At 41.4% G+C, this 27,522-nt stretch overlaps 1 long non-coding RNA gene across 1 annotated transcript in view; it reads left to right on the forward strand.

Annotated features, from left to right (window-relative positions):
- Nucleotides 1–27,522, forward strand: part of LOC109491573 — a 37,251-nt gene that overhangs the window by 3,878 nt on the left and 5,851 nt on the right. The window contains exons 2-3 of the long non-coding RNA XR_002735737.2: nucleotides 23,556–23,708; nucleotides 25,061–25,162. This is a non-coding gene — a long non-coding RNA (uncharacterized LOC109491573). The remainder of the gene's footprint in view (nucleotides 1–23,555; nucleotides 23,709–25,060; nucleotides 25,163–27,522) is intronic.

Raw genomic sequence — 27,522 nt, forward strand, 5'->3', positions numbered from 1 at the left:
AGACCCAGGGAACTGCAGAACATGAGGTGATAATCCAGGGTGGCCTTCCTACCTCCAGTCCCACCCTTGGACCTGAAGTCCTGAAGATAAGCCTACTTCTAGTCACAGGTTCATTTTGGCCTTTCAAGCCCCAGACAACAGCTGCTTGTAGGTAATGCTTGAGCTGAGCATTGATTTTGCTTTGGAGGAGCCAGAGTCCCTGCAGCCTACATATCGACAGCCTTCATCCGTCATTCAGACATGAGCCTGGAGACCCAAACCCGAGCACATTCATGTGCTGGCCTGCGTGAGCTGATGACCCATGCGGGAAAAACGAGGAACGTTCTCTCCTGCACGAATCAGCGTTTATCATTACTCTGTCTCTGCTATCATCCTAGGCTTTTATTTCTTGTACTTTGGTACCTTAGGAATTAATCAAACTCAATTCCTATCATCCAGGAATAGTACACATGCAGAGATTCAGAAGAAGGGCATGTGGTTTGCTGGGGAGAGCACTGGTCAGGAATTTGGAAGATCTAGGCCTGTCTCCAATTTTCTGTCCCTAAAAATCTTTGGGTCTCAGCTTGTTTTGTTTTGTTTTGTTTTGTTTTTTATCTACAAAATAAGGTGTATAAATGATATAATAATGAAGTGTAATAATGAAACTCAATTCAGATAAACATAAAATGTAATTTTCTTTGTATGTGTATATGCATGTGTGTGTGACGTGACGTGTTGTGTGTGTGTGTGTGTGTGTGTGTATGAAACTACAACTTGCAACTTGCTTTAGAGGCATTTCTCAGAGCAGAAAACATTTACATTTCCCAATTAAAGGTAATTCTACCTCTTCTAATTTCAATGTCTCTTTTGTGTAAATATTCTGTTAATTCTAAATTCAGGCTTCCAGTCTAGAATTATGATGCTCACCCCTCAAGGAGTCTCCTTACCCCTTTTCCTTTCCAAAGGAAATACAAATCAAAACTATAGTGAGATGCCACTTAATACTCAGTAAGGTGGCTGTAATCAAAATCACAGATAATAACACATGTTGGTGAGGATTGGAAAAATTGAAACCCTCACACAATGCTGACATGAATGTAAAACAGTGCAGCCACTTTGGAAAACAGTCTTAGCAGGTCCTCAGAAGGTTAAACATAGAATTATCATATGACCCAGAAATTCCACTCTAGGCATACACCCAAGAGAAATGAAAACATATGTCTACACCAAAACTTGTATGCAAATGTTTACAGCAGTGTTATTCATGAATAGCCAAAAAGTAGAAACAGTTCAAATGCTTATCAACTAATGAATGGATAAATAATATGTCTGTCCTCGCAATGAAATATTATTAGTCAAGAACAAAGGATAAAGGGTGGGGCCGGGTGGCCCAGTTGGTTGAGCATCGGACTCTTGATTTGGGCTCAGGTCATGATCCAGGGTTGTGGGATTGAGCCCCATGCCCAACTCTTTGCTGAGTATGGAGTCTGCTTAAGATTCTCTCTCTCTCTCTCTCTCTCTCTCTCTCTCTCTCTCTCTCTCTCTTTCTCTCTCCCTTTCCCTATGACCCTCTCCCTGCTTGTGCATGCTCTCTCTCTAAAATAAAATTTAAAAAAGAAAAAAAGATAAAATACTGATGCCTGCTACAATGTGGACGAACCTTAAAGCCTTACACTAAGTCAAAGATGGTTGAGGGACCACATATTGTATGAGCTCATTTCTATGAAATGTCTAGAACAGGCAAATTAGTAGAAACAGAAAGAAGATTGGTGGTTGTCTAGGGTTGGGATGGGAGTTGGCGGCAAATGGGGAGTGAATGCTAAGGGATATAGGGTTTTGTTTTGGGATGATGAAAATATCCCCAATTGATTGTGATGATGGTTGTATAACTCTGTGAATAATATACTAAAAACCTTGGGCTTATATAAATGGTGAACTTTAAGTAGGGAAACTTTAATATGTGAATTATATATCAAGAAAGCTCTTACCACCCCTCACCACCCCGCCAAGGAGTTGCTCTCTTTTCTCTGATGTTAAGCTGGTAGAATAAAAACTTGAAACTGCTAGTGGCCATAGGTGCCCATCTCTGAATGAAGCCAACACAAAAGAAAGCAGAGACAAGAAAGATAGAGAAAGATTCCTGTGGATATTATTTGAGCCCCTGATTCAGCCATGCCTGAAGCCATATACTCCCTGGACTTTTTGGCTATGTGAGCCACTTAATTCCTTTGTATTGCGTAATAAAATTGAAGTCTCAGGGTGCCTGGGTGGCTCAGTCTGTTAAACATCTGGCTCTTGATTTCGGCTCGGGTCATAATCTTGTACTTCATGGAATAAAGCCTCATGTCAGGCTCTGCTGATGGCTCACAGCCTGCTTGGGATTCTTCCTCTCTCTCTCTGCCCCTCCTCTCTCTCTCTCTCTCTCTCTCTCTCTCTCTCTCTCTCTCTCTCTCTCTCAATAAACAGTACAAAAGAATTAAAAATTTTTTACTTTCTCCCACTTAGAAATGAAAATATCTGACTTGTATGGTAAGATGGGCAACCTGGTTTCACAGGGTTTGTCTTGATTTTGGATCCAATTCTACTTTGGAACATGACTTCCAGCACTTTCTCAGCTACATAAACCCCAGTGTGGGGAAGACATTTCCAACTCTGTGCACAGATGTGCTGTGTCCTGAGAAAGTCTCTACAGAGCCCCCTCATCACCCAGAGCTGAGCAGGGCTGGGAGCTCAGTGTCTCATCTCAGGGACTTGGAGTCACAGGTCACTCTGTAACATGCCGTTGACTTTGCAGCAGGAACAGTTATTCCAATTACCAGCACCTCTTTTTTGAAAATATATCGGGCACTGAGACACAACATGTGGAATAAGTGACCTCACTAAAGTTACCAAACATTTGATCTGGGAATAAAAATTTACACAAAACCCAGTTTGTTTCTGAAAAACCTATGGGAAATTTCTTTAGACTATCCAATTTACTAAAAACAAGACAATACATATAAATGTTTAAGCTGGAAGAGATCTAAGACATTGTTTGGCTCAGGGGTTCTGATTTTACAACCTGAGTTAATGAAAAAAGGAAATGAAAAATACTTTCCTTCCTGTTCATTTGAACTAATGGTATAAAGTTCTTATTTCACCCTAAATAAGCCTAGGGTAGCGCAAAAAGCCAGACCCACACACTTGGCTGTCAGAGACGCCATGGATTGGCTGTGCGAAGATGGCTCAACAATCTCATTTCTTCTGCAAGCCAAACACCATCATCTTGTTAAAATTCACTTTAGAGCAGATTTAAAGGCTCTTTTTATCTAATTTATTTTTAACGTTTATTTATTTATTTTGAGAGAGAGAGGGAAAGCATGTGTGCACATGTGTGAGGGAAGGGCAGAGAGGGGGGGGGAGAGAGAGAGAGAGAGAGAGAGAGAGAGGGAGGGAGAGAGAGAGAGAATCCCCAGTAGGCTCCGTGTTCAGCATGGAGCCCAACATGGGACTCGATCCCACAAACTGTGAGATCATGACCTGAGCCGAAATCAATAGTCGGACGCTTAACCAACTGAGCCACCCAGGTGCCTCTAAGCCTCATTTTAAAATTTAATTACACAGTTTGTTAAGTTGTTAAGAAGCGAGGATCTGAGATAGGTGGTGGGCTGCAGACAGGCAGGCAGTGGTCAGGCTCAAGAGGAGGGCAGAAACAGAAAAAAGGAAAGATGTCTGAAGTTCAGGAGGCAAGAAGAGGAGTCCAAGGTCAGTCAAAGGCAGGAGAAGGAGGGAGGAACAAAATCACTCAGGTCTTGCATTCAGGGCTCCAGTTAAAGCAGGAACAAAGGATGGATAGGAATGTAGGAAACAAAAAGCTAGGGATCTGGACAAAAGTCTGGGTCAGCAGAAGCCAGGAAGGGGACAGAAGGCCTTGGAACTAGGTGGGGCTCAAGGACAGAAGGAAGGACTCCCCTTTGGGCTGAGAGTCATGTGGCACAGGCAGGAGGTCCAGGCTGGGTGGGGGGTGAGGGGCCAGTTCAGCCTGCACCCCAGTCTAGCTCTCCTGGGTGGTCTCATCCCACCTTCACCTGGCCCCGTGCTCCCCAATTCATGCTGTGGCTTTGGCCCCCTCAGTCGGAAGTGGGCATCCGACCTCCAGAACGGCCGTCTTGCCTGACAGAGCTCTGCCCACCACTGTAACTTGCCCCACAGCAGAGCTCAAACCCTGAGTTCTAACCAGGAGCCCACCCAGCCCACTGTGGCTCGAGGGGACACATTCAGTCCATGACCTGCTCTGTTAGTCCCCAGACTGCCTGCAAGTATAGGTCATCTGATTTGTGCAAATGTCTTACCTTTTTACTAGAGTAGAAAGCCCCTGAAAGCACATTTCTCACAGCCCTTATGCAATGCCAGATGTACATGTCCTTGATGCCCCATGAATGTTTCAACTGAGTGAATGAGGCCACTGGGTAAAGTTTTCTTTTCAGCTGGCTTCCCAGCCTGATTGCAGGAGGCTTTTGCTAACAAGCTGTTCTCAATAATGTTCATTTTTTATTTCAGTACTGGGACTTGCCTACTGGGCTCTTGGTAAAAACAAAACCCGAGGGTGCCTTTTAAGGAAAGGACCCAATGTTTAAAGCCTACAGTGAAAATAAAATAATGAATACCCTGGAGGGATCTTGCAGTCAGAGCTGGGATTTCAAATTTGTTAGGATTATCCTTCGTCCAGCTTGAGACCTGTGAAAGCAACTCAGAATGTCCCTTAAATGTAATAAATAACCTCGACTAAGGGAATAAAGGACTGTCCCTGGACCAGAGTCACACGGGGAAGGATATAACTGAGGACACCATCCCTAGCCAAGATGGAGAGGGTTTACCTTGGCAACTACAGGCTGCTTCTGGGCTGGGAGAGGGAAGAGAAAGGAGATGGAAATGCAGAAAAGTGCCAATTAGTAAATTAAACATATTTGTTTGATTTGTTTGATGATATTAGATCGTTATTGAGCATTTTTAGGTGAGGTAATAGTGTTTGTGGTTATGCTTCGGATAAAAGAATCCTTATATTTTAGAAACATACACTGAATCTTTACCATGAAGTGATAGTCGTTCTAGAATTTGCTTAAAAACAAAGCATGAAGTCTCAGTTGGTTAAGTGTCTGACTCTTGGTTTTGGCTCAGGTCATAGCCTCACAGTTCATGAGTTCGGGCCCCACGTTGTCAGGCTCTGTGCTGACAGCGCAGAGCCTGCTTGGGATCCTCTCTCTCCCTTTCGCTGCCCTTCCCCTGCTCATGCTCTCTCTCTCAAAATAAATAAATAAACTTAAAAACAACAATAACAATGGATGGATGCAGATAAGGGGTAAATGAGAATCTATTATGCTATTTTCTCTACTTCTGTACGTGTTCAAAAATTTCCATAATAAAAAGTGAAAATGAATAGTAAAATAATCATAAATGATCCCAACTTGCTGCCTCCTATTGTTCAGTGTTGTGAATTCAGAATTTCTCCAGGAACTGACAGGGGGCAGTGGGACAGCAGGGAGAGGGCAGCATTTTGGTTGGCATGGAGTGAGGACCAGGTGAGAAACTTGTGTGGTATGTGTTTGCATAAGAATGGCACTCTTTGGGGTTCCTGGGTGGCTAGTCAGTTAAACATCTGACTTCAGCTCAGGTCTTGATCTCACAGTTCATGAGTTCGAGCCCTGCATTGGGCTCTGTGCTGACAGCTCACAGCCTGGAGACTGCTTCAGATACTGTGTCTCCCTCTCTCTCTGCCCGTCCCTGCTCACACTGTCTCTCTCTCCCTCAAAATGAGTAAACATTAATTTTTTTTTTTTTTAAAGAAGGGCACTCTTTACTTAGATGGTTAATTTGGAATGGCCTGGGGACAGGCTCAGGCTGTTATGGGAGAGGTGATGGTAAAGTCCCCCAAAGACAGTCTAATCCTGGCTATGCCCAAGCAAGTTTTTTCTTAGGGTCCAAAAACCTTCGGGAGCATTTGAATTGTGCCTGCAGATTTGAGGGCTTGGAGGAAGAAGAGAAGCAGCCAGATCACACAGCTGCTGCTTTTAGTTCTGGTGGGACTTGGTCTATAGCCGTGGCCTGGGCTGCTCTTGCTCCATAGGGCCAAGCACAGGACTCAGAGTTCACAGTATTTGTCAACTGATAAATTGATTGACTGATCGATGGGTGGTTGCTGTAGAGCCATGAGAGCACACACCTATCCTAAGTCTAGGCACATTGGATACATGGTCATCCCCTGTCTCTGACCTTGCCTGTTATGGATCCCATGTGTATACCAAAACTGAGTAGAGCAATGCCTGGAGAGGGAATATTTCTCATTTTCATTTCCTTTCTTTGTTCTTTTTGGGCCCAGACTTAGTACTTCTTTGCACCTTAAATTTTAAGAGTATTTTTGGAGAAAACCTACTTAGATGCTACCTAAACTCTAACCAGACATTCCCTATATATATATATATATATATATATATATATATATATATATATATGGAAAAATACACACACACACAGAGTTGAACAGTTCGCTGAGCTCAGAGTCCTGAAGATGCAGAGTGAGCACTATTCACTCATAACAAATCCGGGAAATACACATCAAGGAGCCCACCGGGTCATTTACTTACCCATGAGGAGACCTCTAATGTGAACTTGCCTGTGCTCATGATTCTCTATCTATTTCCCAAGACCACATATCTTTCCCAAGTTCTAGGTCTATATTTCATTGGTCCATTAGGCATCTCCACTCTGGGATTTTCTCCACAAAATTCAAGTTAGCATTTCCAGTGTTCAATTTATAATTTTCCTCCAAATTTGTTCCTACATTACCTGACTTGGGAATTGGCCAGGTCAGAAATGCTGGCGTCACCACTCTGGCCCTCACTTCTTTGTACCCCTGCTTCATTGATTCTGTCTCCTGGACACCCCTGGGATCTAGCCATTCACTATCTTCGATCTGATGATCACTGATGGTTAAAACCCTCATCATTCCTCTTCTGAATCCTGACAACTGACTCATAGCTTGGACACTTCAAGCAAATGGATTCAGGGTATTTCCTTGAATGACAAGAAGATAGATGATCTCAGGAGGATAGGCAGAGGCCAGGCCACGAAGAGCGTTTGGTGCCATGGTGGGGCTGGATCTCTCTATCCATGTTCTTTCCACTGTCTTTTCAAGGTGGGTGTGAGGTCCTTAGTCAAGCAGAAGGGTGCATGGTGCCATCCTAGACTTCACAGATCACAGGAGACTCAAGTAGATGGTCTTGGTCCTTGATTTCAGATAGTCCAAATGGGTATATTAGCTCCACAAAACTCGGGAAGCTTTGCTACAAAGAAGTCTGGGAGACAAGGTGTTTAGTTTTTATAGAGGCTGCAGGAAAGGAAGTCCAGCTGAAGAGGGAGGTATGTGGGTACTGAGCGTGTCTGTCTATAGTATTTGCCCCTGTAAGAATGGCTTCCCATGCTTTTCCAGGGAAACTTTGAGGAAAGCAGAAAAGAGAAATAAATATTACGACAGTTGTGAAGACAAAGCCTAAAGTCATTCTCCACTACTCTAACATTTCTTTGACATCTCATGTTTTGTCTTAAAAATGAACGTTGAGATTGCCTACTACTGCATAATAATGTCTATGCTTGTTTGTTTACATAAAATTGTAGGTTTTTTTCCCTTGAAGTTCTTGGCAAAATTGATGCTCCAAATAAAAGCAGCCTTTATGTGACAACTGCCCCTACTCCTGGGACACTATGGCAGCCCACCAGGGGTGGGTCCACCTGCCCCAGATGAGGAACTTGGGACGAAGCCAATGAGGCAAGCGTTAGACACAGGCAGGCCCCTGGGGCTCACCCAGGCCCCAACACCACCAGCAAATGAAGCCAAGAGTTCCTTAGTGCTAGGTTTCCACTCTTAACTTCTGTAGGGTCTGGCTCTAGGCAGGAGGAGCCCATGGGTGGTGGGATGCTGTCTGTGGCTCCTTCTCAGAGGAGCTGGGGAAGGAAGAAGCTATGGATTCTCTTGTCATCTCTCCTTTTTTTCACATGCAATTTGAAAATCACACAGCTGTTTCACACAGCTCCCTATCTGCTTGCAAATAAATTCTACCTCTTTCCATAATGGTGACTATTTCTTTTTAGAATTCTCAAGGCCTTACCTGCAAAACACTTAACATTCTCCTTAGCGCTCGTTTAAAGATGTCTTCCTTTGATAAAGTGGCAATTATCAGGTAGACGGATTGTGCCTCAGGATCATTTATCATCGTACAATCAATGGGATTGATTTAGCGTCTGAGCGCTGTGCATCTGGATGTTTTCCAGCCAATATAGCATCAGCAATCGGTGGCGAAGTCATTGTTATTTCAGTGGTTAATAGATGAGCCTGTGACAGGAATGGGATTTGAGAGCACAATGGCTCCCTAGAGTCCTTCCTTTCAGTCTCAGAATCATTTGTGGGAAATAGTCCAGATCCCAATTTTGCAGTTTCTACATCTCTGCTCTGGAAGCCCAAGGACATCCTTACCAATGCTGCCTAATTGTCTGGTTATACTTTTTTAAAAGCATATCCCTCAGATTATCCACTACAGTTTCCCCATACAAATCTGTAGAAATTTAAGAAAATGTATATTTAAAAAATATAACTATTTATAAAAAATAACTATTTTGGAAAGCAAGAGAGGGTGCTATTAGTGGACATTGTGAGGGATGCCTGAAAGTCGGAAGGCAGATGGGGTCAGACAGAGGAAGGAAACCAAATTCCAAAACATGCAAAGGAGAGGATTCTTAAAAAGGCGGGAGGTGTCCTAGAGGGTTGTGCCAAGTTGGAGAGAGGCAGTTACAGAGATCTGAAGGGTTCTAGATGGGATCTGGCAAGAGAGGCAGACAAGTGGTTCAGACCCTCTTCCACTTTCCACCTTGTGCCAGCAGTAGGTGACAGGGCTGTCACTGATCAGGTGGGAGCAGCGACTGTAGATGCTTAGGTCAAGAGGCAAGTGGTACCCTTCATAGTTGATGACTCAGGAAGCCAGCAGCTCCCACATCCAGAAACCTGGACCTTCCCCAACAGCTGCATGTCACCCTGGCCTGTGTCCATGATGATAGACTGAGATAAATAACGCCACACACACCTTTCAGGACAGCTCAAATGCAAAAATGAACACAATCAAAATTTAACAAACACCTGAAGGAAATCAAGCACACCCAAGAGATGCCCTAATGAAACAGACAGAGGAATGGACACCAAAGGAAGTACAGTTAATCACGCACACGACACTTCAGCTGGATGAGAGAGAATTTCATATCAAGCAAGAACAAGTTGTTAAGAAAAAGGCCCAGGGGCGCCTGGGTGGCTCAGTAGGTTAAGCGTCCAACTTTGGCTCAGGTCATGACCTCACAGCTCATGAGTTCAAGCCCCATGTCAGGATCTGTGATAACAGCTCAGAACCTGGAGCCTGCTTCAGATTCTGTGTCCCCCTCTTCCTCTCTGCCCCTCCCCCGCTCACACTCTGTCTCTCTCAAAAATAAACATTAAAAAAAAAGAAAAAGGCCCAGTTAGAAAAATATTAACAAAGAAATGAAACACATACAAGCACTGAATAGAATAGAAACATGGCTTTAAAAATGGCATAGTGAAAAAAAAAATGGCATAGTGAGTGGGGTGATGAAACAGAGGGATTCTGTCATAATTGAGGACACAAGGACCAAAAGATGAATTATGAGAGAATAATCGAGAGATGGAGGGTGATGTAGACATGTCGACATCATGTAATGTGAGTACCAGTAAGTGATGATATAGAAAATGAAGGGTAGGGAGGGGCAGCCCCATTTCCATCTTGTAACCGGAAGTGATCCTTAGAAATCCAGACCTGAGCGCCAGGAACAGAACTACTTCGTGGCCTCTGGGCCTTACTACACACACAAAAAGCTCCAAAATAGTAAAGCTAACTGCAGGCTTAACACTCAAATGTTTTGTCCTTTGTCCTTTTGTTATTATAATATACGCACTAAGATATGCAGCCAGTGCACTGGTTCAAAAGTCACTTGATCTGTCTTCTTCTATGACCCATGCTGTTTCTACTTTAGGGTTTGCTTTTCTTTCTCATTTAATTTTTAAAATATGTTAAACATTTACATCGTTCAAAATTCAAGACAATGTGAAAAAATGCCCAGAAAATCTCCCTTCTGGGTGGCTCAGTCAGTTGAGTGTCTAACTTTGGCTCAGGTCATGATCTGAGCGTTCATGAGTTAGAGTCCCGCATTTGGCTTGCTGCTTTCAGTGCAGAGCCCATTTCAGATCCTCTGTTCCCCTCTCTCTCTGCTCATCCCCTGCTCTTGTTCTCTCAAAAATAAACATTAAAAAAATCTTTATACATTGTATGCCCATTAACGCAGATTTATTATTGCTTTTAGCAGTTGTCTTTTTTTTTCTTTTAAATCTTATAGAAAAAAACCAAAAAAGTTTATACTGTCTTTTATATTCACCTATATAGTTCCCTTTATGAGTGCTCTTTATTTATTCAATTAACTGTATAGTCTCTGTTCATTTCAGCCTAAAGGACTCCCTTTAATATTTCTTGCAGGGAAAGTCTACTAGCAACAAATTCTCTCAGATTTTGTTTACTTAGGGATATCTTAATTTCTCCTTCATTTTTTTCACATATAGTTTTACTGGGTATAGATTTCTTAGTTGACAGTATTTTTATTTCCACACTTTAAATACATCATCCCACTGCCTTCTGGTCTCTGTGGTTTCTGATGAGAAATCAGCTCTTAATCTTATTGAAAATCCCCCCAGGGGCGCCTGGGTGGTGCAGTCGGTTAAGCGTCCGACTTCAGCCAGGTCACGATCTCGCGGTCTGTGAGTTCGAGCCCCATGTCAGGCTCTGGGCTGATGGCTCAGAGCCTGGAGCCTGTTTCCGATTCTGTGTCTCCCTCTCTCTCTGCCCCTCCCCCGTTCATGCTCTGTCTCTCTCTGTCCCAAAAATAAATAAACGTTGAAAATCCCCTATATGTAATGAGTCACTTCTCTTTTGCTGACTTTAAGAGTCTCTCCTTATCTTTTGTCTTGCAAAAGTTTGATTATGATGTGCCTAGGTGTGGGTCTCTTTGAGTGTATCTGACTTAGAATTCAATAAGCTTCTTAGATGTATGGATTAGTATTTCTAACTACGTTTGGGAAGTTTTGGGCTATTATTTCTTCAAATATTTTTTCTGTTGTTATGCTTGATGGTGTCTATATTAGGGTTTTCCAAGAAACAGAATCAATAAGATACATTATATCTATATCTGTATCTATATCTACCTCTATATATAGAGAGACTTATTATAGAAATTGGCTCACAACATTATGGAGTGTGAGAAGTCCCTTGATCCGCCATCTACAAGTGGGAGAACCAAGAAAGATAGTGGTTTAACTTAGTACAAGTCAAGGAATATTTTAGAGGTTTTCAAATACCTATATGGACATCTCATTCTCCAGTTCTTTCCCATTAATTTTATGATTAGCCCTTTTTTTTTTTTTTTTTTTTTGGTCCCACTATTACCTACCACCTCAGGCAGCTGTGATATTAAACGATTATGTTTAATTTTTTTTTCATTTTTGAGCAAGAGAGTGGGGGGGGCAAGTGAGCAAGAGGCCGAGAGAGAATAGGGGATCACCCAAAGTGGGGCTCAAGTTCACCTGACACTGGGCTCAAGCCCACAAATCATGAGATCATAACCTGAGCCAAAGTCAAATGCTTTATTTTATTTTATTTTTAATTTTTTAAAATTTACATCCAAATGAGTTTGCATATAGTGCAACAATGATTTCAGGAGTAGATTCCTTAGTGCCCCTTACCCATTTAGCCCATCCCCCCTCCCACAACCCCTCCTGTAACCTTCAGTTTCTTCTCCATATTTGTGAGTCGCTTCTGTTTTGCCCCCCCCCTGTTTTTATATTTTTGTTTCCCTTCCCTTATGTTCATCTGTTTTATCTCTTAAAGTCCTCATATGAGCGAAGTCATAAGATTTTTGTCTTTCTCTGACTAATTTCACTTAGCATAATGCCCTACAGTTTCATCCATGTAGTTGCAAATGGCAAGATTTCATTCTTTTTGATTGCTGAGTAATACTCCATGGTGTGTGTGTGTGTGTGTGTGTGTGTGTGTGTGTAGTGTGTGTGTGTGTAGTGTGTGTGTGTATGTGTGTATATATATATATATACCACATCTTCTTTATCCATTCATCCATTGATGGACATTTGAGCTCTTTCCATACTTTGGCTATTGTTGATAGTGCTGCTATAAACGTGGGGGTGCATGTGTCCCTTCGAAACAGCACACCTGTATCCTGTGGATAAATACCCAGTAGTGCAATTGCTGGGTCATAGGGTAGTTCTATTTTTAGTTTTTTGAGGAACCTCCATACTGTTTTCCAGAGTGGCTGCACCAGCTTGCATTCCCACCAACAATGCAAAAAATATCCTCTTCCTCCACATCCTCTCCAATGCCTGTTGTTGCCTGAGTTGTTAATGTTAGCCATTCTGACAGGTGTGAGGTGGTATCTCATGGTGATTTTGATTTGTATGTCCCTGAGGATGAGCAACGTTGAACATTTTTTCATGTGTCTGTTGGCCATCTGGATGTCTTCTTTGGAGAAGTGCCTTTTCATGTCTTTTTCCCATTTCTTCACTGGATTATTTGGTTTTTGGGTGTTGAGTTTGATAAGTTCTTTATAGATTTTGGATACTAACCCTTTATCTGATATGTCATTTGCAAATATCTTCTCCCATTCTGTCAGTTGTCTTTTAGTTTTGCTGATTGTTTCCTTAGCTGTGCAGAAGCTTTTTATTTTGATGAGGTCCCAGTAGTTCATTTTTGCTTTTGTTCCCTTGCCTCCAGAGATGCTACAGCCAAGATCAAAGAGGTTTTTGCCTGCTTTCTCCTCGAGGATTTTGATGGCTTCCTGTCTTACATTGAAGTCTTTCATCCATTCTGAGTTTATTTTTGTGTATGGTGTAAGAAAGTGGTCCAGGTTCATTCTTCTGCATGTCGCTGTCCAGTTTTCCCAACACCACTTGCTGGAGAGACTGTCTTTATTTCATTGGATAGTCTTTCCTGCTTTGTCAAAGATTAATTGGCCACACGTTTGTGGGTCCATTTCCGGGTTCTCTATTCTGTTCCATTGATCTGAGTGTCTGTTTTTGTGCCAGTACCATACTGTCTTGATGGTTACAGCTTTGCAGTATAGCTTGAAGTCCAGGATTGTGAAGCCTCCTGCTTTGGTTTTCTTTTTCAAGATCGCTTTGGCTATTTGGGGTCTTTTCTGGTTCCATACAAATTGTAGGATTCTTTGTTCTAGCTCTGTGAAGAATGCTGGTGTTATCTTGATAGGGATTGCATTGAATATGTAGATCGCTTTGGGTAGTATCGACATTTTAACAATATTTGTTCTTCCTATCCAGGAGCATGGAATCTTTTTCCATTTTTTTGTGTCTTCTTCAATTTCTTTCATAAGCTTTCTATAGTTTTCAGTGTATAGATTTTTCACCTCTGGTTAGATTTATTCCTGGGTATTTTAGGGGTTTTGTAAATGGGATTGATTCCTTGATTTCTCTTTCTGTCACTTCATTGTTGGTGTATAGGAATGCACCTGATTTCTGTGCGTTGATTTTATGTCCTGCAACTTTGCTGAATTCATGAATCGACTCTAGCAGTTTTTTGGTGGAATCTTTTGGGTTTTCCATATAGAATATCACTCTTTCCATATAGAAGAGTGAAACTTTGACCTCCTTCTGGCCGATTTGTATGCCTTTTATTTCTTTGTGTTGTCTGATTGCAGAGGTGAAGCTTCCAATACTATGTTGAATAACACTGGTGAGAGTGGACACTGTCTTGTTCCTGACCTTAGGGAGAAAGCTCTCAGTTTTTCCCCATTGAGGATGATATTAAATGTTAGGTCGTTCATATATGGCTTTTATGATCTCGAGGTATGATCCTTCTATCCCTACTTTCTTGAGGGTTTTTATCAAGAAGAAGGCTGTATTTTGTCAAATGCCTTCTCTGCATCTATTGAGAGGATCATATTGTTCTTGTCCTTTCTTTTATTGATGTGACGAATCACGTTAATTGTTTCCAGATATTGACCAGCCCTGCATCCCACGTATAAATCCCACTTGGTTGTGGTGAATACTTTTTTTAATGTATTGTTGGAGCCGGTTGGCTAATATCTTGTTGAGGATTTTTGCATCCATGTTCATCAGGGAAATTGGTCTATAGTACTCCTTTTTAGTGGGGTCTCTGTCTGGTTTTGGAATCAAGGTAGTGTTGGCTTCATAGAAAGAGTTTGGAAGTTTTCCTTCCATTTCTATTTTTTGGAACAGTTTCAAGAGAATAGGTGTCAACGCTTCCTTAAATGTTTGGTAGAATTCCCCGGGAAAGCCATCTGGCCCTGGACTCTTGTTTTTTGGCAGATTTTTTTTATTACTAATTAGATTTCCTTACGGTTATGGGTCTGTTCAAATTTTCTATTTCTTCCTGTTTCAGTTTTGGTAGTGTTTTTTTTTCTAGGAATTTGGCCATTTCTTCCAGATTGCCCATTTTATTGGCGTATAATTGCTCATAATATTGTCTTATTATTGTTTTTATTCCTGCTGTGTTGGTTGTGATCTCTCCTCTTTCACTCTTGATTTTGTTTCTTTGGGTCCTTTCCTTTTTCTTTTTGATCAAACTGGCTAGTGGTTTATCAATTTTGTTAATTCTTTCAAAGAACAAGCTTCTGGTTTCATTGATCTGTTCTACTGTTTTTGTTTTTTGTTTTTGTTTTTTTGGTTTTGATAGCATTAATTTCTGCTGTAATCTGTATTATTTCCTGTCTTCTGCTGGTTTTGGGTTTTATTTGCTGTTCTTTTTCCAGCTCCTTAAGGTGCAAGGTTAGGTTGTGTATCTGAGATCTTTCTTCCTTCTTTAGGAAGGCCTGGATTGCTATATGCTTTCCTCTTATGACCGCCTTTGCTGAGTCCCAGAGGTTTTGGGTTGTGGTATTATCATTTTCATTGACTTCCATGTACTTTTTAATTTCCTCTTTAACTTCTTGGTTAGCCCATTCATTCTTTAGTAGGATGTTTTTCAGTCTCCAAGTATTTGTTACCTTTCCAAATTTTTTCTTGTGGTTGATTTCGAGTTTCATAGTGTTGTGGCCTGAAAATATGCATGGTATGATTTCAATCTTTTTGTACTTACTTAGGACTGATTTGTGTCCCAGTATATGGTCTATTCTGGAGAACGTTCCATTTGCACTGAATAAGAATGTATATTCTGCTGCTTTAGGATGAAATGATCTGAATATATCTGTTAAGTCCATTTGGTCCAGTGTGTCATTCGAAGCCATTGTTTCCTTGTAGATTTTTTTATTACATGATCTCTCCATTGTTGTAAGTGGGGTGTTGGAGACTCCTATTATGGTATTACTATTGATGAGTTTCTTTATGCTTGTGATTGATTTATATATTTGGGTGCTATCATATTTGGCACAATTGTTGGGTCTTCTTGGTGGATAGACCCCTTTATTATGATATAATGCCCTTCTTCATCTCTTGTTACAGTCTTTATTTTAAAGTCTAGATTGTCTGATATAAGTATGGCTACTCCAGCTTTTTTTTGTTGACCATTAGCATGATAGATGGTTCTCCACCCCCTTATTTTCAATCTGAAGGAGTCTTTAGGTCTAAAGTGGGTCTCTTATAAACAGCATATAGATAGATCTTGTTTTCTTATCCATCCTGTTACCCTATGTCTTTTGATTGGAGCATTGAGTCCATTGACATTTAGAGTGAGTAGTGAACGATATGAATTTACTGCCATTATGATGCTTGTCGAGTTGGAGTTTCTGGTGGTGTTTTCTGGTCCTTTCTAATCTTTGTTGCTTTTGGTATTTATATATAGATATAGATATAGATATAGATATAGATATAGATATAGATATACAATTAGATATAGATATAGATACAGATATAGATAGATTGATAGATATATCTATATCAATATAGATATAGATAGATATAGATATATAGATATAGATATAGATATAGATATAGATATAGATATAGATATATAGATATAGATAGATATTTTCATCTTTTCTCCCCTCAGAGAGTCCCCCTTAAAATTTCTTGCAGGGCTGGTTTAGTGGTCACAAACTCCTTTAATTTTTGTTTGTCTGGGAAACTTTTAACTCTCCTTCTATTTTGAGTGACAGCCTTGCTGGATAAAGAATTCTTGGCTGCATATTTTTCTGATTCAGCACACTGAATATATCCTGCAACTCCTTTCTGGCCTACCAGGTTTCTGTGAATAGGTCTGCTGCAAACCTGATATGTCTTCCCTTGTATGTTAGGGTCTTTTTTTTCCCTTGCTGCTTTCATGATTCTCTCCTTGCCTGAGTATTTTGTGAATTTGACTATGATATGCCTTGTTGATGGTCGGTTTGGGTTGAATCTAATGGGAGTCCTCCGTGCTTCCTGGATTTTGATGTCTGTATCTTTCCCCAGGTTAGGGAAGATTTCTGCTATGATTTGCTCACATGTCCCTTCTACCCCTATTTCTCTCCCTTCATCTTCTGGGTTGTGATTCTGATGTTGTTCCTTTTTAATGAGTCACTGATTTCTCTCATTCTTAAATCGTGCTCTTTTGCCTTCATCTCTCTCTTTTTTTCTGCTTCATTATTCTCTATAAGTTTGTCCTCTACATTGTTAATTCTCTGCTCTGCCTCATTCATCCTTGCCATCACTGCATCCATCCATGATTGTAGCTTGGTTGTAGCATTTTTAATTTCATTCTTGCTATTTTTTATTTCTTTTATCTCTGCAGAAAGGGATTCTAATCCATTTTCAACTCCAGCTAGTATTCTTATTATCATGATTCTAAACTCTGGTTCAGACATCTTGCTTGTATCTGTGTTGGTTAAATCCCTGGCTGCTGTTTCTTCGTGCTCTTTCTTTTGGGGTGAATTCTTTCATTTTGTTATTTTGAAGGGAGAAAAGGAATTAATGAGGTACAAAAATTGAAATTAAATAAATATTAAAATTATAACACACACACTCACAAATCAAATAAATGATGCTAGATTCTAGGTGTGTTTTTCTCTGGGTGTTGAAAGTGGTTTGACAGATTAGAGAAAAAAAGGGGGGGGGTGGGAGAAAAAAGGAAAATCATTTGAGAATTTGAAGAAATGAATACACTAAGGTAGACTAAAATGAGATGATGGGAGTAAAATAGAATTTGAAAAAATATACACAAAAGAATAAAGTAGAAAAAAAAGAAAGAAAATTAATAAAAATTGAAAATAAATTTGAACTTTTCTTTTTCTGTGTTCAAGAAAAAGAAATGAAAAAGAGAAAAAAGATTAAAAAAAGGAAATCATTTGAAAATTTGAAAAAGTAGATACACTGTAGTAGACTAAAATAAAATGATGGAAGTAAATAGAATTTGACAAAATCTATATAAAAGCAAAAAATATAGCAAAAAATTAAAGAAAAATATTTTTAATAGAAATTAAAGTAAAAATGAAGTTTTTCTCTTTCTGCATTCAAGAAAAAGAAAAGCAAAAAAGAGAAAAAAACGAAAAAGAAAAAAGGGAAATCGTTTGAAAATTTGAAAAGGTGAATACACTGAAGTAGACTAAAATGAAATGATGGAAGTAAAATAGAATTTGAAAAAATTTACACAAAAGTAAAAAATATAGTGATAAAAAATAAAGAAAAATATTTTTAATAAAAATTGAAAGTAAAAATAAGTTTTTTCTCTTTCTGTATTCAAGAAAAAGAAGTATAAAAGAGGAAAAAAAAAGAATATTGAATAGATGAACCTGCTAACAGATTGAAGTAGGACTGAAATTGCTTCATTTTCCCCTAGAAGTCAGTCTGTGTAGTTCTTTATAGTCCATAAATTAAGTCAGCGGTGAGACTTGTGTTCTTGAAGAGCGAAGTTGGCCCAGTTGGGCGGGGCTCGGTGTAACAGCTCTGCTCTCCACTAGATGGCGCTGCTAGCCTACTGGGGTGGATTATTGTGGCGCTCCTAAGTGCATATGCGCATGCGCGGTGAAAATGGCGTCACCCAAGTACCCAGTCTGTTCTCCCGGATCAGCAATCGCGTACCCACCCTAGTCTTCAGCTTTCGTCCATTCCCGGCTCTTTCACTCTCCGTGACCAGGCCCCAGGCAGTACATCTCTCCCAAGTTTTGTCTCAAATGCACCTGTTTTCCCCGGCCTCTTACTTCTGAAGGACTGTGGCTTTGACCTGCTTGCCCCTCTGCGGGAGGGTCTCACCGAGCAATGGCTGAATTCTGGCTGCACCCCAGGAATGCTTGCTGGACCCTGCTGCTGCCAGTGCCCCGAGACTATGGCCAGGTGCCAGCCTGCCTCAGAAAAAGTTCGAGAGGTAGTGTAGCAGCAGGGATTATGGAAAATCACAACACACATCTGGCACCAGGCTTCATCCCCAAAGACCTTGTTCCAGCACCAGTGAATGTGGCCACTTTCTGGGGTCTGCTGGGACCAGGTGGCTTCAACAGTCTCTACCAAATGTCCTTCCAGCAGTGGACCCACTTTTCCCCGTGTGGCCCAAGAACCTCCCGGACCCCACTCTGTTCCTGGGGATTCGCCCTTCCCACCAGAGCACCACCAGGTATCGAGCTGAGGAGTTGCAGACTGCGCTCCCCTTGTTCACAGTCTTAATGGAATTTAAACCCTCTCCTTTCTCCTATTTTAGTTTAGCCCCTGCAGCTGTTTCCAATTTTCCACTTTCTCTCCAGCTGCTTTTGGGGAGGGGTGCTTTTCCCGTATTCTCCCCCCACCCCAGTCTCCGTTCCTCTCTCTGCTCACGAAAGTACCTCACTTCCTGCACCTTCTTGCTCCCCAAGTTCAACTCTCTGCGCCGCGTACCTGCTGAATTCTGTGGTTCAGGTTGTGCCGATTGTTGTGTTAATCCTCCAGTCAGTTTTCTAGGTGTGTAGGATCCAAAGTCAGATGCTTAACCAACTGAGCCACCCAGGTGCCCCAACCTTTAATTATTTTCAAAAAGTGTCCCTGTGGAAAAAACCATTTCTACTGGGTAAACTCAGAGTCAGGTCAAATAAAGACATTCTTGTGGGTGGGGTCTTCCTGTTAACCTTTAAACAGGTCAAATAATTACAATTCTCTGAGAACAGGGCTTTGAAGAAGCTCAAATCTCATTTTGCTCCCTCCAACAGCTGCCAAGCTGCAGGTTTTTATTGCAATTGTGGTGATTGGTTTTCAAGGCAACCATAAAGCTGGGGTGATGGAAATACCTAAATTAGAATGCCACAAAACTCACTGTGCTACCAAGAGTAAGTCATTTTTCTTGAGTCAACACTCCCTGAATAGCTGTAAGCCTTTGGTTAATTTCCTTTTGGTTAAGTTGATCCAGGTAATTGTTTTTCTTAGTGTTCTTGTTGCTTCTATGAGAAGAGAATTTTGAGAAGTCCTTACTCTATCATTTTTGCTTACATCATTCTTCCTGGGATAGTTTTAATTTGAGCTTTTCTCATAATAAATGAAGTTAAATATGTTTTCATATGTTTAAAAGCCATTTGCATTTTTTTCTGTGAACTGTCAGCCATGTCTTTCGCCCATTTTTCTATTAATGTTTTTTGGACTTTCTTCTCGATTTTAAGAATGCTTACATATTAGAGAGATTGGCCCTGGGTACATGATACAAATTGTAAATATTTTTTCTCAGTTTGTCATTTGTCTTTTGACTTTGCCTTTGGTGTTTGTCTTATTTTGTCATGCAAAAACTTTGAAAACTTTTTAAAATTTAGTTAAATTTATCAATCTTTTAAAAAATTGCATCTTAATTTTAAGTTGTAACTCGAAAGGCATTATCCACTTCTGGTTTTTTAATTAAACTATATTTCTTTCTAGTACTTATGATTTCATCTTTTACATTTAGATTGGATCTATTTGAAGTTTATTTGAAGGATATGTATGAAGTATAGGTCCAGTGTGATATTTTCCCAAATGGCTAGCCAGTTGTCTCAAGATCAATTATTAAGCATCCCGTTTTTTCCAGTAATTTAAGACACCACTTTTATCATGTACTGGATTGACATATATACTTGGGTCTACTCCAAGTTTTTTTATTCTGCTCCATTGGTCTTTCAGGCACCAATACAATATCAGCTTAAATACCGAGTTGAGGATTTCTGTGGCTGAGGAATATTCCATTGTGTATATGTGTATCACATCTTCTTTATCCATTCATCTAGCAATGGACATTTAGGTTACTTCCATGTCTTAGTTATTGTAAATAATGTTGCAGTAAACAGAGTGGTGCATATATATTTTCAGCTTATAATTTTTGTGGACACCTGGGTGGCTCAGTTGATTGGGTGTCTGACTTCGGCTCAGATCATGATCTCGCGGTCTATGAGTTTAAGCCCCATGTTGGGCTCTGTGTTGACAGCTCAGAGCCTGGAGCCTGCTTCAGATTCTGTGTCTCCCTCACTCTCTGCCCCTCCCCCACTCTCTCTCTCTCTCTCAAAAATAAATTTAAAAAATTTTTAATAAAAAAATTAAGTTAAAAAAATTAGAATTTTTGTTTTCTTTGGGTACAACATGAATGGACCTAGAGGGTCCATTTGCTAAGTGAAATAAGTCAGAGAAAGACAAATACCATATGATTTCACTTATATGTGGAATCTAGAAAACAAAACAAATGAACAAACAAGTACATAAACAGAAAAACAGAAACAGACTCAAATACAGAGAGCAAACTTGTGGCTGCCAGAGGGGAAGGAGTTGGGGGGGGGATAGGTGAAATAGGTGAAGGTGATGAAGCAGTACAAACTTCCAGGTGTAAAATAAATATGTTCAGGGGATGAAAAGTACAGTATAGGGAATATTGTCAATAATGTTGTAATAACTTTGTATGGTGACAGATGGTAACTATATTTACCACGATGAGCATTGAGTAATGTATGGAATTATTGAATCACTATTGTCATACACTTGAAACTAATATAACATTATATGTCAGCTGTACTCAATAAAAAAATATTGAAGACTTCCAGTATGTTTCAATATACGGTAAAGCTAGACTCTATCCCCTGGTACCTTCTTCTTTTCAGGATTTTCCTGCCAAATTTTGCCTCTTTATTTCTCCATAGAAACTTTCTGTTTGTCTTTTGAAGTTCCAGAAGAGAAAAAACTTGGTGCTTTTGTAGAGATCACATTAAATTCTTTAAGTAACTTGAGCAGGATTGAAATCTTTATAATGTTGTCTTCTTGTCCAGGAATATATATCTCATATTTCACTGGTTAGGTCTACCTTTTTGACATCAGGAATCTTGTAGATTTTGGTGCATAAGCGTTTTTTAAATATTAAACATTGCTTAATTTATTTCTGCATGTTTTATCTTTCTCGTGTTAAAAAGCAGTGGCAAGAGTTATTTCTTTGCCTTGTTCCTAGGCAAAGCAAAGTCTTCAGTATTTCCCCATTAAATAAGAAGCTGAACTTCAGGTTGAAACATGTCTATTTTATCAGAACTTGCCCTAACTTTCAAAGTATTCTTTTAGCCAGAGGGAGAATTATGTTCCAGAGTTGTGTCAAAGAAAGGTGTTTAAGAGAATTGTAAGTAATTTTAAAGAATTGTAAGTGGCAGGAGGGTAGCTTGCCTATTATGAGAGGCAGGAAATGAAATAGAGACCATTTAAGGACACATGATGAAGATCTCACAAACTGTGCTAGAGAGCTTGAACCTTCCATAGTTGTAAAAACAAAAAATCACTGAGAGATTTTAAGCAGAGGACAGCATGATTGGACTTAATGTTTTAGTGAGATTCTTCTGGGGGCAATGGCTAATAAATTCCATTAACAAAGCATTTCAAACACGACTGCAAATAAGACCAGACACCATTCACTGAATAATCCATGAGGAATAACAAGTTAGGTCCAGAAAACCAAATCATAACCATGTCACTTTTTTTTTAATGACTTAAAAATAATGGAGTCAGTAGATCTACTTAAGACTAAACATGAGAGACTTTTTTCTTTTCCTTTTTCTAAAATTTAAAATGTTTATTCATTTTTTGAAAGAGAGACAGAGCACAAAGGAGCGAGGGACCGAGAAAATGGGAGACACAGAATCCGAATCAGGCTCCAGGCTCTGAGCTGTCAGCACAGAGCCCGATGTGGGGCTTGAACTCATGAACTGAGAGATCATGACCTGAGCTAAAGTCAGACACTTAACTGACTGAGTCACCCAGGCACCCCGAAAGACTTTTTTCTATTTATCTATTTCCAAAACCTGGAAGTCCTCCTAGGGAGAGTCAGCTCTGGGTGACTGTGCTGAGTCAGACCTGGCCAGGAAGTGCTGTACCTTAAAGAGGCCCCCAGCAACATGGTGGGACCTGGGCGACCCTTACAGCAAGCCCCAGAATCACTTTCATTCGCTGAGGACATGACTCTTTTCTCTCCTTTTCTTTTCCTGAGTGGAGTGCTGGAAATAGTCAAGCACAAAGCACAGTATGGTGGACAAAGAATATGATGTTTGTGTTCATGAAAAATTCAACCCTAATTATACCTCTGGGAGCCAGTGGGAGTTACGAAATAGTGTGCCTGGGATGTTCATCTTGTTAATAGATGCCAACCATGGGGTACTTATTTTCCATGCCATTTATAAAGACTTTGATGGACAGAAAAAAAGCTGCTTGCGTCAGTCCATAAAGTTATAAGATGTAAAGGATATTACAGTAATTCTTCGGGAAGATTTTCATTTAGTAGCTGGTCTATGAGAATGCCTTTCCTCCCGTTAGTGCAATATTCCAGCAAATGTAATAGTCAGCTTAGCAGGAACTCTCAAAACTTTACTCACTAACGTGGGCTCAGACACCAGGGATACATTTTGCTGCCATTTAAAAGTAATTATTTTTAATATGTTTGTTAAAGAAATGGTTTAAAAATTTTATTTCTGACTCTCAGTTTAGGAGTGATAGCGCCTAGATTTCAATCACATGGGTTGACTGACATACAGAAGGTCATGGTGTGACCCCAACATGACAGCCAGCTTTCTGAAAGCAAATGAGCAGTCAGGTAAGGTGAACACAAAAAAAAAGGAGAAAGAGAAAACTAGCTAGTCCCTTTGCGGGACAAGGAGTATCAGCAAGTTTCTTTGGTCTGATACCAAGATCTGAATGTCAACTTTAGTGACTTTTACCAATGTTTATGCAGGTTGAACCATATGAAACTCCTGATAGTCTACTGGTTTTGACTGACAAAATCATATTTCATATGATTCAACCAGCTGCTTTTGGGGCAATATCATGTCCACACCCTAAAACTTGGCATAACCTGCAATTGCTTTAACTCTAAAGCCTTAAGCTGCCTGACTGCAGCCTCCTGTCCTCCTAAACCTCTCATGTCCTCATTTCTATAATGAATCCATGTCTGCAGCCAAGACCAGTTTGCAGATCCGCTGGCCCATGGAGCCAAAAGTCCCCTGGGCATCTCAGCAAGGAACTCCCTCAGCGTGATAATTTTTTTTCCTCTTTCGTTTTTCTGTCTTTTTTTTTCTTTTTTAAACCTCACTGAATGTAGTGACTCACCGCCACTGAAGAGAATAAAGGAGAATGTGCCACTTCTGAGACTGAGTCATGGGAAGCACCACGGCCTCCATCTTGGATGAGAAGCAACAAGGAACATGTAAATGAGAGAAGGCAGAGAGGACTGTGACAAGGAGTCTGCGACTTTGTGAGTATCATAAAGTCAGTGGTGCCCTCCATCATTACCCTTTCAGATGCTCAGGCTGTGCTTTGTGGCCCGTGGAAATTGGCCTTGGTGTTTAGCAGACTTGGCCCTAAGCTGTTTCTCTGTCTACCCTTGCTCCCTTGGCAATTGCACTGGGTTCTCTCAGGGCTTTAGACCCCTTCCACCCGCTGATGATCCCAGTAGTTCTATCTCCTCCTCAGCCCCATCCTCTGAACTTCAGACCCTCACCTCCAGCTTCCACCCAGGTGTCCATCTGCCCATTGATGTTTGAAGGGTACCTCCACCCAAACCCATCATCCCCCCATTTCACTGTAGGAAATGGAAGCTTCAACCTTCCATTTACTTGGTTCAGAATCCTTAGAGGCTCCTTGACCTTTCTCTTCCTCACACCACACTGGGAGATCTCCTTGCACTGCATGAGCCAGTCTGACCCTGTCATCGCTCTCATGGAACTTATGCAGGTCTAAGCCAACTTCATATCTTGCCTAGATTTGGGGAACATTCTCATACAAGCACTCACTGCCTCTACTCTTTCCACCAGAAGGATCCTCTGAAAAGTGTGTCAGACTATATTCCCTCCTTTCTTGAATCCTCTGATGGCCCCACCTCATTCAGATACAGTAGGGAACAAAACCAAGTTCCTCCCCTTGCGGAGATGGCACTCAAGTTGAGACAGACAAAATTTAACAACAACAATCTAACATGTAAGCAGGTGATGAGAACAAATGGCTTCTTTGTTTGAACACTTGAGCTTCCCTAAAGAGACATTTCCAGGAGTAGAAATGTCTTCAGTATCCGGTACAAGTCCTGGCTGGATTCAGACAGTGCTATATGTTCCTGGGCTCCCTGAAGAATGAGGACAGGCTGCAGTGGGAGAGCCCAGACTTTGGAGTCAGGCAGACACAGCTCCACCCTGGCCCTGCCTCCCCACTACCTGCAAGGTCTACCTATCGAATCCCTTCTCCCATGAAACAGGCTAAAGAGAGTATCTAATTCAGGGTATTTTCCTGAGGATTCAGTAAGATAGTACATAGCACCAAAGATAATGCCTGCTACCAAGTAATCATTCAACAATTGGTAGCTATTATTGCCAGTATTAATGTTAATATTGTCCCCAAGACCCTTTCAATCGGCAAGAGTAGAAATTCCAAACACAAGAAATCACAGCCTTATAAAAATTTGAATGAAAGGAGACTACAGTGGGAGGGTTTTTGAGAACTGCCCCAGGGAAGGAAATTTCTCTGAGTACAGTATCAGTATCCTAGTCATGGCAGGAGGGGAGACACAGGATCAGGGGCCAGAGCCTGATACTCTGTTCTTTTTGCGGCCGCCAGGGCTGTGCTAGGACAGAAGAGGCAGTTTAAGACACTGAAAGACGGACATCAAGACAAAGGGTGGAAGGTGGTGAGGAGATGTGGGACATCTCTAACCTGCTGGTGAGTTAGAGGCCCTGAGCAGCTTGATCAATGTGGGCCTCCCTCTGATGAGATGGCAAGTAAATTTCCAGTACTGTAGTACTCTCTATGGCCTATTATTTGTATCAACCAGCACTGATGTCCAGTCAAAGCTTTGCCATGGTTGGGCGGACAGCAGACTTCTGGAGCATGGAAAGAAGACGACACTGAACGTCAGCCACTGTCTCCCACAAGGGTTGACAGTAGGATTCTGCAGATAGTGCTGAACACAAAGGGGCCTTGGAGAGCGTGATGGGACAGAAATCTTGTCTGTGCTCTAAGTTGGTCATCTGAGGGACTCCTTCTTGTAACTCAGCTATTCAAAGGTGGAGATTTTAGCAAATATGTCTGCCCAGCAGGGGTGCCTTTTAAAATTTTGCCTCGTGTGCTAATGGGATCCTGCTCACACCCCTGTCCAGGGAGGAAAGGGACAAGGTGGCATGGGAATGCCACAGTCATCACTACCTCTATGTCCCTCATTTAGGAAGGTTGGGGTTAAGCTTCCTTATCCATAAATAGTCAATGGTAAACATATTGAGCTTGAGGAAGTCCAAAAATTGTCCTCTGCTCCCAGAAGACATGCTACTCAAATTAAAGTGGAGACTGGGAGAGTATTGTCAGATCTATTTTGGAAAAGGAGGAGGTATCTCCTCCTGCAGCAGATGGGAGGCCTCCATGGCCTCAGGGGCAGGAGCATTACCAAGTTCTGTGCCTGGGCTTCCTATGAGGGCATCTCCATGGCTACTTTTCTAACATCCCTAGAAACAAGGACCAGACTAATGTAGACATCTGCCAGAGGGCAACTGGAATTTTCCACATGGAACCACCACACCCTTGATGGAGAATGCCAGGAAGGGAGGAGTGGGAGAAAGGCTAATGGAAGAGGGGAGATGAAGAGTCAAAGGGTCAGCAGAGAGAACCACCAATTAGCTTGAGTGAACAGCCCAGGACTCCAGCCTTGGGGAGCACACTGGAGAAATGAGGAGCTGGCTTGGATAATGGAGAGGCTACAAAGTCACCCCAGAGGGATGAGACAGGGTAAGACATGGCCTAACATGTCAGGAAGAGAGACCAGGAAGGTAAAGAGAGTCTGGTAGGGAAGGGTTGGGCTACACAGGGCTGCAAAGTCTCCGATCTTTATACCTGTTGCTGGCCTTAAGGGGGTGAGCATTGTCAGTTGAGTCCAATAAACATGACCACAAAGGATGCCCCTATGTCTGAGCAGAGGGACAGGGATGTTTCCTGAGCAGAGTGAGAAGTTAGAGCCTATGGAGGGTCTTCAGGGATGGCCTTCAAGAATGGGGGGCTGGAGGGGAGGCTAGGTGTCTCAGTCAGTTAAGGATCTAACTCTTGGTTTTGGCTCAGGTCATGATCTCATAGTTTCATGAGTTTGAGCCCTGCATTGGGCTCTGCGCTGGCAGCGTGGAGCCTGCTTGGGATTTTCTCTCTCCCTCTCTGTCTCTGTCCCTCCCCCTGTCAGGCTATTTCTGTCTCTCTCAAAATAAATAAATAAACTTAAACATTAAAAAAAAAAGAATGGGGGGCTGGAGAACTCTGTGGGGGGGGGGGTACCTGCCACCTTCCACAGCGTTCATGCCTACATGCTCCCATTTGTGATGCAATCTGTGATTCTTGAGTATAAAAACAAAAACTGGGGCCCTTGGGTGGCTCAGTTGGTTGAGTGTCCGACTTTGGCTCAGGTCATGATCTCACAGTCCATGAGTTCGAGCCTCGCATTGGGCTTGCTGCTATCAGTGTAGAGCCTGGAGCCTGCTTCAGATCCTCTGTCTTCCCCCCTCTCTGACCCTCCCCCTCTCTCTCTCTCTCTCTCTCTCTCAAAAATAAATAAATTTTTTTTTAAAAAGAACAAAACCTTCATGATAGGGGGCCCCCAATTTCCTCCTTGCCTTCTAACCTTGCTCCTTTTCCTTTCTTGTTTGCAAGACCTTTCACCTTGCAAACTATGACTAGACCATAAGCCACAAGGCTTGCAAAGAAACTTCTTGGAATATACTATTCTGATGGTGTTAGGATTGCACCTGGGCAAGGGGCACAAAAACAGAAACAGCCTCCAAACCGTGAGTTTCCACTGAAGTCCAACACTGCTTCCTAAACCCACACTGCACGTCCGCAAAGTCAGCTTCCCCTCTCCTATAAACACCCTGGCCCCGCTTTAATCTGGGGCCACCTGTCCCTCAGGTGTTCTCTGATGTGCATCAGTTGAATAACTCTTTAATCTTTATTCAAGTCACCTAAATAACTTTCTTTTGACAGCTGGTACTCAGACAAATGGTCCTAGAACATTATTTGGGCCATCCGTTCCAAGGCCGTCTTCTGGCAAG

This window comes from Felis catus, chromosome C2, assembly GCF_018350175.1.
Source record: "Felis catus isolate Fca126 chromosome C2, F.catus_Fca126_mat1.0, whole genome shotgun sequence".
NCBI classification, from domain to species: domain Eukaryota; kingdom Metazoa; phylum Chordata; class Mammalia; order Carnivora; family Felidae; genus Felis; species Felis catus.